General features: G+C 36.1%; 2 protein-coding genes across 6 annotated transcripts in view; one reads left to right on the top strand and one right to left on the bottom strand.

Moving 5' to 3' along the window:
* Nucleotides 1–12,809, top strand: part of ANGPTL5 (angiopoietin like 5) — a 120,431-nt gene that overhangs the window by 13,270 nt on the left and 94,352 nt on the right. The window lies entirely within an intron of this gene.
* CEP126 (centrosomal protein 126) overlaps nucleotides 10,136–12,809 on the bottom strand; it is a 68,160-nt gene continuing 65,486 nt past the window's right edge. For all 5 annotated transcript variants that reach the window (XM_019630326.1, XM_019630329.1, XM_019630330.1 and 2 more), the window contains one exon: nucleotides 10,136–10,814. The gene's annotated coding sequence lies outside the window, so the exon portion shown is untranslated. The remainder of the gene's footprint in view (nucleotides 10,815–12,809) is intronic.

Genomic DNA, 12,809 nt, shown 5'->3' with positions numbered 1-12,809 from the left:
ATATATATATATATATATATATGAATGTATATATATATTAAAATAAAACACGTGTTGTCAGAGAAAAACTGATTTTCAAATCGGGTAGCAATCTATTAGTGAGGGAAGATATCTTATTGGTTGTATATATTGCAAAATGATTACCACAAGAAATTTAGTATCCAAGCAACTTTCAAACTCCTCAAAAAATTAAAAATAGAACTACCATATGATCCAGCACTTCCACTTCTGGGTATTTATCTGAAGGAAACAAAATCATTATCTTGAAAAGATATCTGCACCCGCATGTTAATTGCAGCATTATTTACAATGGGCAATATATGAAAACAACCAGCATTGTTTTTAAGAGTGAAATCTACTGGCATTGACTGTGATAAAGTCCATTGTTTTATAACCACTAGAGGGCAGTATATTACATTAGTTTTTAAAAAAAATCAGCCATGAAGGCTTACTACATAACTGACCTAGTTTTACAATTGATTATGATAGACATAAAATTACACTTTAAAACATGCTGGACTATTAATTTGATGTTATCTGAGGACATACTTCGTGGTCTATGCCCACTTAGGGATATGTTGATGAAGTAAGACATGTTCTATAATTTAGTAAGAAGACAACTGATAATACAAGGCAGTTACCCATGTCTTTCTGGCTTATGTCTGCCTTTCCTCATATACTGCCACTCCCCAACTTGCAACCTGAGCTGCAGTCATGCTGAACTACTTGTAGTGTCCTTGCACATGCTGTTCTCTCTTCCTGAAATATTGTTCCTTCTTCTCTCTGCTTGGTGAACCCCAACTTACATCTCAAGCCCCAACACCCTGACTTTCCCTGGCAGAGCTAAGTGCAGGTATGTGCTTTGTCCACTCCACTCCTTTGGGGCCAAGTTTAGTCCTATTATAGTTGATTACTTATGTCTCTTTTCCCAGGAAACTGAGCTACTGGAAGGCAGAGGATGAGTTATTTTTGTTGCCCCAGCTGTGCTAGTGTCTGTCACATGGTGCTTAAAAGTCATATTTAATAAACGAGCAAATAAAAGTGCTATGAACAGATGAGGTGATGAGATAATTTCCTACCCAATCTCTTCCTTGATACATCCACCCTCTCCGCCCGTACACACCACTGAAAGCAGCTATCAACCTCCAAAGCAAACCAAAGACGGATTCTTATTTTGACTCGCTGGTGGTGAGGGAGAGTTAGGCTCTGCCAAATAAGAAAGGGAAAAGCAATTTTGGAGGATAAGTAAGCTTTCCATAGTATTTCCCCCATGACAACTTGGGGGATGATAAGCACTTCAGAAATACACGGCTGAGACAACATAATCCTTGTTCTTCTATCCCTGTCTTACATTAGCATTCTTTACTTGGCCAAGTGGGTAAAGTGGTTTTGTTTGCCATTTGGCCAGCAGGTAATACCCGGACATCTTCAGCATTAGGAAGACAGGGTGCCTCGTACATTCCACTTGTGGTCTACAAAAGCTAAAGGAATTAGAGTCAAGCTTCCACATGCCCTAAGTACCATGTGGCAAATTAAACAATTCTCCACCCAGGTGGTATAAGTGTTTGTTTAAAAATGTTTTTGTTCTGTGTTCACTTCGGATATGTCTGCAAAAAGCTGAAAAAATACTTTTGCTTGTTTTAAATCTTGTAGCTATGCCCATACTTATAATCACCTAGAAAGTTCTTTTCTGTGAAGAGACCTGGTTATATATTATACGGATTAAGTGAGCTCTAAAGTCAAATAGACTTTGGTTTGACTCCTGGATATGTCTTTTCCTAGCTTAGTGGCCTTGGGCACATTACACAACCTCACTTTACCTTAGTTCCCTCACTTGAAATATGGACACAACAGCAGTACTTACCTCATTGGGTTGCTAGGAGGATTAGATGAGATCTTGCACATAAAGAGCTGTGCACAAGATTTGGCATATTGTAAGCTTTCCATAAATGTTAGCTATTACTACAGGATAAAGATCTTTATTGCAAGATAAAATCATTTTTTCTTGGCACGTAGGCTTTCTTTTTCTTTTAATAATCAGTATTTAATAGGGTTTTTTTTGCCCCCATTACAGCAGTAAGAGGTGTTATTTTTGTCATTTTGGTAAGACCTATGCCATAAATGAATAAGGGCTTGTGACCATGAGAACCTTGGTGAAGGTGAAGTGAAGCCTTCCCCTGTAGGCTGCCACAGCCCAGGGGGGAACTCTGTGGGCTTCACAAAAGCCTCGCACAGTGTTTCCATCCAGAGTTCTTACCTTTGTTACCCATGCAGATGCAGTGGAAAATACTGCCTTGTTATCAAGCGCTTTGAGGCTCTTTTACTACTTTGGCAAGAGTCAGATTTCTTCAGCATCACTGATGTTGGGCTTGGAACATGGTTTTTAAACAGATTGTCTAAATTGTTAATTCCTGTGGGTAGGAACATTGCTTTGTATAATCCATATCAAAATGGCATATATACATAAGTGCTTAATACATTGTAAAACAAACTACTAATTATATGTTTAATGTTTTATACAGTTAGTGAAATTTGTTCTGAACCAAAAATTGGAACAAAAATTGGTATAAGAAAAGATTTTAAATATTTTGAGAGCTAAAATTTTTGAGTTTGAAATAATTTTAGACTTACAGAAGAGTTGTCTTCATAGTACAGAGAGTTCCTATATACCCACTTACCTATTAACAGCTTTCCCTAATGTTAGCATCTTATATAACCATGGTAGAGTTATCAAAACTTAGAAACAAATATGTATAATACAATTAACTAAACTACAGGCTTTATTAGGATTTCACCAATGTTTTTCCACTAATGTCCTTATTCTGTTTCAGGGTCCAATGCAAGGTATCATGGTACATTTAATGTCTTTAGTTTCTTCTAATCTGTGACTGTGCCTCTCTCTGTCTTTTATTTTCTTTCATGACTGTCATACTTTGGGAAAATATCAGTTAGGCATTTTGTAGAATGTCCTCAATTTGTCTGAGTTCGTGTGATGACTTTCTCCTGATTTACTTAAGATTACAGATTTTGGAGAAGGGTTCCACAGAAGTAATGTACCTTTCTCAGTGCATTATATCAGGGGGGTACAACATGATATTGATATATTTTCTTACTGGTAACTTTAACCTTCATCATTTGGTTCAGGTGATATCTGCCATGCTCCTCTACTGTAAAGTTACTTTTTTCCTTTGTAATTAATAAATACTTTGGTGGAGATATTTTGAGGCTATGTAAATATATCCATTTATGAAATTCTCCAGCTGATTTTAGCATCCATTTGTGGATTTTGCTTGCAGCAACTGTGCGGTTTTCAAATGATTATTTCTCTATTTCCCTCATTTCTTCTATATTTATTAAAATTCTCCTGTAAAGAAGAGTTGTTTCTTCTCCCCCACCTATTCATTTGATCATTTATTTATATCAGTATGGACTTACATATATTTGTTTTGTTCTTTGTGTTGTAATATTATCATTATTTTGTTGTTCAAATTGTTCCAGCTTTGGCTACTGGGAGAGCTTTCAGGCTGGCTCCTGTGTCCTTTTGAAATGTTGCCTATTTTATTTTATTATTTTATTTTACCTTATTATTTTATTTTTATTTAGTACATCTTTACTTCAGGCCTATCTTGTATTTTCCCTGTATCAACCCTGGAATCAATCACTTTCCCCAAAGCCCTGGTTCCTTTTTATTAGAGAATATTTAGAAACCAAGGTCTGAGTGCCCAATTCTCTTAGTAGACAAAGTAAGGAAATATATGTATATGTACTAACCCATATATTCATCTGTATTCATATATTCATATATATATATACATATATATATATATATGTATATATATATATATATATATATATATATATATATATATATATGTATGTATTTAAAAGCATGAATTCATGCTGATACTTCTGACTCCAATCTAGCACTACAGGTTTTATTCTAGGACTCTCCCTTTCTGGAAAAGGTAAAATCATAAGAGCAAAAAATGGATCTGTGACTGCTCAGGGCAGCACAAGAGAATTTTTGGCTCGACAGAGCCATTCTTCATGGTACAGTGGTAATGGATGCATAACTACATGCATTTATCAACACCTACAGAACTGAGAAAGTGAATTTTGCTATGTGCAAATTAAAAAGAATCAGCCAAGAAGATATTGAACTCAAAATGGAATGCAGATTGTGATGAATAAATCTAACTGTATTAAAATTAATGACGTTACCACACTGAAGGAGGTGGGGAGGAAAGGAGCTGACCTAAGTAACTCTGAAAAATAGTCTATTGAGTGAATTGATAAGGCTAAAGACAAAAGGAATGGTATAAACACTGTACTTTAGTTGATAAATTTGTCTCTCATAGTTGTACAAGTTAGCAATCCTAAAAGTACTTTTCATCGTATACTAGGGTTAAACAAATTAGTGCATACATTGTGAATAATGACCCAGGTTTCTCAGTGTCAAAGAAAAAAAAGAAATAAATATTTTTGGAATTTTCTTTATATAACAGATTTATAGAGATATGAAAACTAAATTATACTTAGTTATACATTTAAAGAATTATTTTTATTGAAAAAGATAAAGTTGGGGGCCGGCCGAGTGGCTCAGTTGGTTAAGAGCTCGCTCAAGAGTGCAAACTTTGAGCAACTAGCAGTTCGATTCCTGGCCTGAGCTGAGCTGCCAACAGGTGGCAGGATGGTTCAGCTAAAAAAAAAGATAAAGTTACATGACATTGAGAAAATCTAGTACATGTAATAATCTATCAAAATATATACAAATGTGCATATATTTATTTTCATATATATGTAACGTAATTTTCTCTAAAAGCATCAACATTCAAAGGAACATAGGCCATTGCCATGCTGGCTCAAACTAATGAGGTTCTAAAAAGTTGTCTGTAAGTTTTTTTGAGTGGTGTTGATGCATTTTATTGCCAATATGGATTTTAAATAAGGTCATGGTAATCCTCCCTGATATCTGTTTTATTTTATTTTTATTATATATTTTCCCAGTATGATTTCATTTATAAAGGACCAAAGTGGACACTCAAATCTCTGGTAATGGAAGTCAGCACAGTAATTATCTTTGGGGAATAACATGGATACTTCTGAGGTGCTAGTAATGTTCCCTATTTTAATCTTGGTGATGGTTACACAGGTGTGACCAGTTCATAAAATTTTATCAAGCTACAGAAACATATCATTTGTTTACCTGTTATATGTTATATTTTAATTAAAACCTTTACTTAAAAGATTTTCAGGTCACAGTTCAAACATCCAAATGTATGTTTTCATGCTCCTTTCTTGTAAAGAAAAAACCTCCAATTCCAGTTTTTAAAGATAAACCTGTCCAAGTTTCTCTTATCAGTTATTAGAAACTCTGCCTCTCACAAATGTATCCAGACTTTTGTTTTGATATATTTTGCCTAAGAGATTACTATCACTTGTGATTAATTTTATAACTGTATTCATTAAGGAAAATGATACTTTCTTTGATTTCCTCTAAACCTACCTTTTCAATTTGAAAGATTCTTTTTTTCCTAAAACTTACAACTGATTATATAAGGCTTTTTTCTTTCTTACATTATTTAAAAATGTTATACATGTATATACATATTTTTTTAATCACATTCTCATTTAGTCTTCACTTTTATAGCACACAAAATGCTATTCTCTTTCACTTTAATTCACAAGAAATCTTTACTCTTCATTTGTCTCTCTACTTTTATCACTTTTAATGAACCCACTTTGGATCTACTAAAATGCTAACATTTCTTTATGGAGGAGTTATGGCCAATATTGCACAGGGATTCTGGTCATGCCGTAATTTTATAAAAAGACAATGTCATAATGTACAAGTACTAGTAAAATACACATCTTGTCCTGCTTTACCAGCTTACTAGTTAAGTTTTTTTGGCCTAGCTTGACTTTCGATTTTAACTATTTTTAACTGCCCTTTCTTTGTAGAGATATTCTTTAGTGTACAAATAAAAGGTATTAAAGTTAGGGATTATTAACTGTAAAGTTGGTGAGACATGCAGGATGCTGCTGAATACATCTACAATAGCATATAAAAACAAATCTTTTTTTAAAACAAAGGTGAGTTTTTATTTGAGGTGCTTGGGATGCTTCACAAACATGTGAAGCACACCTCTTTGGCCTGCTTACCCTATTGGATGTCATTTTATCAATTTTATAAATGATACCCCAATTCATGTGGTTAGGGTGCTTCAGAAGGAAACTCAGGGAAAGTTTAGCCCCTGCTTCCCGTTCCAGCTTCCTCTCTCACTCTCTCCTGGCTCTTTGTCTCAGCTAGGCCTGGGAGGTTCTTATCTCCTTTCCATTTTCCGAAACAGTACTCATTTGGCTAGCTCTGAAGCTTTTTTTTTTAGAATTCAGGATGTAATTCATCTAATTTGTTCATATAGCTTGTGCAGTTAGCACTTTTACACGAATTTACAAGTGCCTGCTTATTTGTGTGTCTCCCCCATCAGACTGTATCAGTCAGAAAAAGAAAGCCATTATGAGGATTAGGAGACTAAGGGATTTATTGCAGGAATGACATTTTACCAAATATGGGAGGAGCTGGGAAAATGAAGGTCTGGAAGGGGAGAATTGGAGGACCAGGGGATCAAAATGTGGCCTGCACTAGAGAAGAATGCCAGTAACGATGAGAGAAACAGTCAGTTTCCAGGCTGTTTGAAGAACTCGTGTCGGTAGGCAAGCTGAAGCTTGCAGGGACATCTGATAATCCCACTGTGCCCAGCTGCCAAAGGGAAGCGAGAGAAGGCAGCTTGAAGAAATCTATGGACACTGCCTCACGTGGGAAAAGTCCACTTGGGTGAAGCTGTCTCTGTGGGCCTACGGCTTATGCCTGATGGTGCGCCGGGTGCTGCTGCTGGTCAGCTGGGCCCCTAAGGTGGGAAGGTGCTATTGGAGAGGAGAGAGAAGACCGCTGGGGCCTGTGGGGCACCTCTGAGGCCATCACAGTGACTGACCGTGGCGATCTTCTAAGAACAACAGCTTCTGGTCACTCCCACCTTCCCTTTTCTGCGAATTCTAACCTGGAAATGTGGGTGTTAGTGACGCTGCTAGCGAGGACTCGGAAGGAAGTGGGGAGCGTGGTAGAGAAAGCATATATGACTTTAGAGAAGACCTAACTCATCACGGACAACTGTTGGTAGAAATGTGAAATGTTAAAGGAGCTGCTGGTGAAAACTCAGAATGGAAATGAGGAAGATGTTACTGAAAAACTTGAGGAAACGGCATCCTTGTTATAGAGTGGCACAAAGCTTAGTGGGATTGTGTCCTGCAGTTAAATGGAAAAGTGGAACTTGTGTGTGTGTTACATGCTGTTGAATCGGCTCTGACTCCTGACAACCTTATGAATGACCGGGGGTGTCCACAATGTCCTGTCCTCACAGCCCTGCTCGGCTCCTGTAGACTCAAGCCTATGGCTTCTTTATGGAGTCACTCATCTCCTATGTGGTCTTCCTCTTTTTCTGCTGCAGCCTGTTTTTCCCAGCATGATTGTCTTTTCCAAAGAACAGTAGGACAGTTTCAGTTTTGTCATTTTTATCTCCAGCAATGTTTCAGGCTTAATCTGCTCTAGGACCCACTTACTTCTGGCAGTCCAAGGTATATATAGAGCGCTCCTCCATTATATTTAAAATGAATCTATTTTTTTTCCCTGTCAGCCTTCTTCACTGTCTGACTTTCTCATCTGCACATAGTAATTGGGAATATGAGGGTGTGGATGATCTTAGCCTTGGCCTCTAATCACACATTTTTGGTCGTGATGACCTTTCCTAATTCTTTGCTGTCTTTCTGAATCTGAGCCTTCTCTTGATTTCTTGGCTGCAGCATCTATTTGAATTAATGACTGAACTGAGGTAAGCACAATTTTTAACAATTTCAATGTCTTCATTGTCTATGTTAAAGTTTTGTACTCTGTAGTTATGAGTTTTGTCTTCCTGATGTTCAAATACAGTCTGTTTTCACACTTTTCTTCTTTTACTTTCATTAGAAGTCATTTCAAGTCATTGCTCCTTTCTGCCAGTAAGATGGTGTCATCTGTATATCTTAAGTTATTGATATTTCTTCCACCAGTTTTCACTTTCTTCTGAGTCGAGCCCAGTTTTTTTTTTTTTTGTATAATATGTTCTGTGTACAGATTAAACAAAGAGGGAGATAAAATGCACCCTTTGTCTGACACTTTTGCCTACAGAAACCATTCTGCTGAGATTTCCAAGTGTTGAAAATGCAGCCTGATTTCTTCTTGCTGCTTATAGTAAAATGCCAGGAGAAAGAGATAGATTTAGGGAAAAACTTAAAGAAAAAGGGAATTTGACTCGAGGATCTGAAAAATTGCCAGACTAACCAGATTTCAAGAGGCACTAAAATTAAGAGATTCATTTTTAGGATAGAAAAAGCTAAGGGTGTGGCTATACAATCTTTTCTTAATATCATGGAAAGATAAAAAGATCACAGTATTCAGTCACAAAAATGCCTCTTTAAAGAGATTATATGTGTGACTCATAGATCTCCTCAGCAATCTCTGCAGGAACCAAAAATAGGGGTGTTACCATCTTGGAGGAGCCTCTTGTCTAATGGAGTCAATTCCTATAATATACCCAGGAGACCCACAGGTTTTTGAGAATTTATATCAGCATAAACATTGTTGACCTGGACCAAAAAGAACAGAGAATATGAAATGAAAGAAGGCTGTCTGATATCCAAAATTCTACATGCATGAAATGGGCTGACAAGACTACTCTGCAGCAAATATGTGCTACCTTTCATGAGAAGGAAAGGATGGCCCAGAGAGTGGAGCAGAGAGCCAGAGGGTGCAGGGGCCTTGAACAACAGAAGATTATTCTCAGGCCTTGAAATCTAACAGAGTTTGTCCAGCTGGATTTTGCCATGTCTTGGAACTAGTGACTTCCTTTTTCCTTCTATTATCTGCCCTTTGAATGGAAATGTCTATTACTGTTATCAAATACCTGTCCTCCCATTGTATTTTGAAAGCAGGTAGTTTGGGTTTTGAGTTTCATACAGGTAAACAGATGGAAAGGTATTGTGTCCCACTCATACCTAATTTAGATGATGAGATTTGGGACTTTCAGTCTGATGAGATTTAGATGAAACTCTTGGAGTTGATGTTGGTGTTGTAATCAAATGAGGCCTTTGGGGACCTTGGGATGGGATGAATGTATTTTGCATATGGGATAGCTGTGTATCTTTGAGAGCCAGAAAGTGGATTATGGTAGACAGAATAATGGCCCCCCAAAGATGTTCACATGAATAGGTTATGTAAAACGGTGTATTGGTTTCCTATTTCTGCTTGTATTCCTAACACATAGAACACATAATAGGGGCTTGATAAATTGAATATTAAATATTTTTTCCTATATTCATTATTTTGATCTGCTACTGTGTACCCTATTCTAATTTCTAAGGGCACAGAAATAAATGATAATCTCTACTTTCCAGGGAGATCTTGATCTGAAAAAAGAGACATAAATACACACAAAAAATTACAATTTAGGGTACAAAGGACATAATTTATATAGAGTAGGTGGTACAGAGACATAAGTAAGCAGTTATAAGTAGAGTGAAAGGGAAGGCATTTCAAACTAAGGGTATAGCATATATACAGGCAGAGAGGCATGAAATAGCAGATAGTATTTGGGGAGTTATAAAGAGTTTGGTATATTGGACTAAGCGATATGGTAGTAAAGGTGGTAAAGATGATGCTAGCTAGGTAAGCAAGGAGGAACTCAGAATATGAAGAGCTTTATATGGCATGTTAAGAAGCGCAAAATTTCTCCAGTTGCCAAAGGCGAAGCTCTGAAAACTTCTAAGATGAGATTGATAAGATAGATTTTCACTCTGGCCATTTTACTCACACTTTAGAAATGCCATTCTAGCTGCCTCATTGGTGCCAATGATAAGAAACTCAGCTTGAAATAGTTGAGGGAAAATAAAAGGCTGTATGAGACTATCATAATTGTATGAAAAAAAGTTTTTTATCATCATACAACTTTTGGCTTTGTTTCTATATTTGAAAAATCAACCTTCTGATATAAACCTGGTCCCCGGTAGATATTCCTATTGGGAAAAGAATGTACTGACCAGGCAATTCAAGTAATCCAGTTGAGATTGCAGTTTATTTATTGTATTTACCATTTACCCTGTGAGCTTTGCTAGTGTCATCAGTTCTTTAGAGCCTAATCACCCCTGCATAAAGTGATAACTAATTTCTGAACATGCAGAATTGAGCACAAGAGCCCTTGGTAACATCTCTGAAGAACAGAGATCCTTCGAAGTCTTGAACAAATAGCTTTACTATTTATGAGAAGTATTATTAATCAAACTTTTTATACCACTGTATAAAAATTTAATAGAATTTATTAGGAATTTCAGAAAAACAAAGCTTTATAACTATAGCTAATACATAATTTGAATAACAAAATATCATGTTTTCTTTTTTAAATATAATGAATGTATTTCCAGTAACATGCTCATTAAAAATAATAATTTCCATTCACTAAAAATGTATTTATCAATAAAATACATAATAAAGTATAATTTGTAGCATAAATGTAAACCAATCAATTTGTCTCCATTGCCCATATTATAATTTACCTTTACTGTATAGTTATAGTGTTTTAATCATTAACAAATGCCAAAATACATAATATATTTACAGGAGATTCTCAAAAATAATGATTCCATTTAATAGTTACTGTTATACTTTAGTATTTTCTCTGCAATCAGGATCCAACATCAGGAAACAGACTGGTCTGTGGTTGGCTGTTCTGTAACATAATTTCAGAATTTATTTTACTGTAGTATTCACATACTTTAAGGTAGATCTCCTTACAGATTACAGATTTTAATAAGACTAAACTCACAATTCAAATTATCAAATGCTACACATACATCAATCTCAATGAGTACCATTTTATGTAAGATATCAGACTAATTATAATAATTCATAGTCTTCACTCTTTGCTATTGGTAAGATGTGCTTTAGAGGTGCTTTTTATCATAATATGATGTATAAATGGTCAAAATTTAATAACTTTATTTTCTACAGGAAGCACTTGGAGCCATATAATACCATTGATGTAGTTTACCAACATATATTGGGCTAAACAAGTAAGGTGCTTGGAAAGGCAATTGTTAAAAATTCATTAAATTTATTTTATTTAAAAACGTAAACAAAGTATTCCAAATGAAAATTCTACTTCTAATATTCATAGTTTCTATATTGAAAAATTGTGGCAGGTGTCTTGAGGATGCCCTGTAGCAACCCTATGATACTATATTGTTTGTGTATTGTCTCTATTAGAATGCAAGCTACTTGAGGGAATTAAAATGTTTTTCTCTTTCTAGTCCCAGCCCCATCAGAATACCTGACATGTGGTAAGACTCAGGCAATATCTGTTCAAGAAGAGACCTATATGATAACTTCTACAAAAAGAAAAAAATCAGGCTGCTATGGTGACCAAGAGGAGGACATGCTAAATTTTGGACAGGACAAAGCTTGGGCTGAACAAGGTTTTCTAGAGGGGAAGACACTGAATTCAATTCTTCAAGAATAAGTAGGAGAAGGCATTTAAGAGAGCAACTCCTATAAGGCAGCGGGGGCAGCATGGGCCCTGGAAGCATGCAAGGAGTTCTAGGGAGATCTGCCTGTACTCAACAGTGTGTAAGTTATGAGTTGGGGAGCAAACGGAGGTGAGGATGGAAAGGTCTTGGATGCAGTTCTCTGGAGTTTTAGTTTTATTTTCTAGGTGATAGGTAACCACTGAGGTTAGGTTTTAAGCAAAAGACTGATACGTTCATATTTGTGCTTTAAAAAGAATTACTCTGGTGGTAACTGTGTGAAAGATGCACTGGAGACAGCAAACATGGAGGCTCTTGAAATGGTCCAAATGAGATATAATGAATTATTATTATTATTATTATTATTTTTAACTGAGCCATCCTGCCACCTGTTGGCAGCTCAGTGGCAGCTCAGCTCAGGCCGTGAATCGAACCGGTGACCTTGTTGCTCAGAGCTCCCACTCTTGAGTGAGCTCTTAACCAACTGAGCCACTCGGCTGGTCCGAGATATAATGAATTCTTAAACTAAGATGCTATCAGCAGGAATGGAGAAGGGTAGATGAATTTGTGATGCATTTAGTAAGTATTATTAGGAGGATTTATTGTCTAGGGGTATGCGAGAATGAGAAGGCTGGGTGACACATTTTGTCTGGGAAATTTGGCAGATGATGGTGTCATTAATTGAAATAAGATTATACAAGTACAACAGATTTTTGGGGAAAAGGGAAAGTGTAAATCCTGGCTCCGCCACTGAACAGTTCTAAGACTTGAGAAAACTATCTGATGTCCCTAGCTTAGAAGATTAAACAAGAGAATATGTGTGAAACCATTTGGCATAGTACTTTTCAATGGCAGGAACCCAGTAGGTATAATGTTGCTAGGCTGAGAATTTCAGTTCCTTAAATAACTACAGAATGCATGTAAATTGTAAAGCTAGACATATATGACACATGTTATAATTTAAAAACAAAATTCTTCTAAGTTCATATGGGTATGAAAACACTGGAGCTGAAATGTAAAAATAAAAACATTGATTAAAAGCTTACCTGCAGTATCTCCAAAACAACAGATACTCCCAAATAGATATTTCTGCCATTGTATGGAGACATGGAGATCTTATTTTAGAAAAGTCCCTACTGAAAACTAGGTTATACTACAATTGTCCTGTGGTAAATATAAAACAGTTTTGGTGGTCTTTTGTG

The sequence above is a fragment of the Hipposideros armiger genome, unplaced genomic scaffold (genome assembly GCF_001890085.2).
Source record: "Hipposideros armiger isolate ML-2016 unplaced genomic scaffold, ASM189008v1 scaffold_901, whole genome shotgun sequence".
NCBI classification, from domain to species: Eukaryota; Metazoa; Chordata; class Mammalia; order Chiroptera; family Hipposideridae; genus Hipposideros; species Hipposideros armiger.
Note: the sequence above shows the minus strand (reverse complement) of the source record. Positions and strands in the feature narration are given on the sequence as shown.